Here is a 3,182-nt window from a genome sequence, read left to right as displayed (position 1 = left end):
ATCACTTATAATATCTCAATTTAAATAAATTAATATAAAACAAACCAATCTCTACTGAAAATATACTATCATGGGAATTGAATCATAAATCATTCATAATATCTCAATTTGAATAAATCAATATAAAAGCAGTCGATCTCTGTCAAAAGTGTACTATCATGGAAACCCGCCAAAACTGATAAAATGCCATATTGTCTCATTAATGGGTACTCTGACCCGTGGCCACATCGCACTACCTAGTCGCCATGATAATTGACATCACATCATTACATTCTTAACTTCCTGTATAATTGACATCATCATATCATCATATTATAAAGTTTCTTATCTTATAAAATTAAATACAATCAGAATAACATAAAGAGATATTTACAATTCATCAATTCTATTTTTATATAATAAAAATTTAAGAAAATATGAGTGGGAACTTGCCTTCATCGCTAAATCCAAAATAATTTGATTTTCGCATCCTAATCGTAATGTGCACGAATTCCAAAGTGCTCTATGATTGTCTTCTTTTTCCTTTTCTTCTCTTTGGTATGAAAAAAATACTTTTCCCTCTATTTTCTAGTTTTTCTTTTCTAATCTCCCTCAAGAATAATCTCTTTTTCTCTCTTTTTTTTCTCTGTACTGTAGCACTGCCCCTAACTTCTCTCTAAAAAAAATCCCTCTAGGGTTTTCTTCTAGGGCCCCCTTTTATAATTGATAAGAGTCCTATTAGAATAAGGATTCTAATATCTTAAAGATATATCTAAAAATTTAATTTAATTTAATAAAAATCTTAAAATATGAAAGATAAAATAAAATTCCTCATTATCTAAACTATATATTTCTAATTATTTTATTTATTTATGTTTTAAAATTCTGGGTTGTTACGGCGGCTCTTCTCGGTGGTTGGTGGTTGCTAGGGAACTAGAGGGAGTTTCCTGATGTTTTCTCATATGATCTCCCCGAATATGGAAGTAAACTTTTCTATTTATTTAGCTCCTGATACTTCAACTATTTCTAAAGCCCCCTATAGAATGGCACCAATAGAATTGAAAGAACTTAAGGTATAGTTGGAAGAACTACAACATAGAGGCTTTATAAGAAGACCTAGTGTCTCACCATGGGGAGCAGGATCTAACACTCAATAACACTCAGGCTGCGTATAGACTATAGACAGCTGAACCAAGTGACTATAAAGAATAAATATCATCTACCTGTATTGATGATTTGTTTGACCAGTTAAGGGGAGCAAGAGTATTCTTTAAAATAGACTTGAGAACTGGTTACCATTAGTTAAAAGTCTATGAGGAGGATATTTCTAAAACTGCCTTTCTCACTAGATATGGACATTATGAGTTTTTGGTCATCCCATTTGGATTGACAATACTCTAGCTGTTTTTATAGATCTAATGAATCAAGTTTTCCAACCTTATTTGGATCAGTTTATCATAGTTTTCGTTGATGATATACTAATATATTTAGCTAGTGAAGAAGAACATTAGTACCACTTGAGGTTAATTCTTCACATCTTGAGAGAAGTAATTGTTTGCCAAATTTTCAAAATGTGAGTTTTGTCTAGATCAGGTGGTCGTTTTAGGACATGTGATATCACAGGAAGGGATCAGTGTGGATCAATCCAAAATAGAGACTGTACTGAAATGGAGTCAGCTGACTAATATCACGGAAGTGCATGGTTTTCTTCGTTTGGCTGGATATTATAGAAGATTTGTAAAAGGATATGTAAAGATAGCTATGCCTCTTACCAAGATGACTCTAAAGAATCAAAGGTTTGAGTGGAATGAAGAGTGTGAAAATAGTTTTCAAGAATTAAAAAGAAGATTGACTTGTGCACCAATTCTGATTATTCCTTATAGTGGAATAAGATTTCAAGTGTATTGTGATGCCTCACACAAAGGATTAGGCTGTGTTTTAATGCAGAATGGTAAAGTAGTGGCGTATGCATCTAGACAGTTGAAAGATTATGAACAAAATTATCCTACTCATGATTTAGAGTTGGCTGTTGTAATGTTTGTTCTAAAATTTTGGCGACACTATCTTTATAGGGAAAAATGTGAAATTTTTACGGATCATAAGAGTCTCAAATATTTGTTTACTCGGAAAGAGCTTAATTTGAGACAAAGGAGTTGGTTGAAATTAGTGAAAGGTTATGATTGTATAATAAATTATCATCCAAGTAAAGCAAATGTTGTTGCAAATGCCTTAAGTAGAAAGTCATATGTGAGTCTAACATTTTTTATACCCAACAAACTATAATACTTAAGAATCTGCAAAGGCTAGAAGTTCCAATTGTGAACAAGAGTAGTGGAGTTGGTTTATTAGCATAATTTACTGTCAAACCTACATTGATAGATAGAATTAGTGCATCTTAGAAGACTGATACTAAGGCTATGCAAATTGTGAAACAAGTATAGAATTCCTACAAACCAGATTACTTTATAGACTCTATCGGAATACTGCAATTTAGAGGCAGATTATATGTTCCTAATTGTGAAGAACTTAGAAATGAAATTTTAAATGAAGCTCATATAGAAGCTTATGCTATGCACCCCGGGGGAACAAAAATGTATCATGAGTTGAAGAAGAAATGAAAAGAAATATTAGAGAATTTGTGGCTAAGTGTTTAACTTGTCAGCAAGTTAAGATTGAGCATCAGAGGCCTGTAAGCACATTGCAATTTGGGTGATTATTGATAGACTTTCCAAATCAGCACACCTTTTACCAATTAGTATTACTGATTCAATGGAAAAGTTAACTATCTTATTTAGAGATGAAATTTTTGCTCAAAATGGAATTCCTATTAGTATCACTTCAGATAGAGATCGTCGTTTTATGTCCAGGTTTTGGAAACAATTTCATCAGTCTTTTGGAACAAAATTATAGTTTAGTACAACCTATCATTCACAGAAAGATGGTCAATCTGAGCGTACTATTCAATCATTAGAGGATATGTTAAGAGTATGTGTAATTGATTTTGGATTAGGTTGGGACAAATATTTACCATTGATAAAGTTTGCTTATAATAACAGCTATCATGCTAGCATTAGTATGCCTCCCTATGAAGCATTATATGGTAGGAAATGCAGATCACTAATTGATTGGGAAGAAGTTAGGGAAAAGAAGGTTGAAAACTCAATACTAGTGCAAGCTAGAGTTGAGAAGATAAAGATAATTAG

Source organism: Typha angustifolia, chromosome 12 (genome assembly GCF_048772165.1).
Source record: "Typha angustifolia cultivar Huaian chromosome 12, ASM4877216v1, whole genome shotgun sequence".
Taxonomy (NCBI): domain Eukaryota; kingdom Viridiplantae; phylum Streptophyta; class Magnoliopsida; order Poales; family Typhaceae; genus Typha; species Typha angustifolia.
This window is presented reverse-complemented; position numbering follows the sequence as displayed.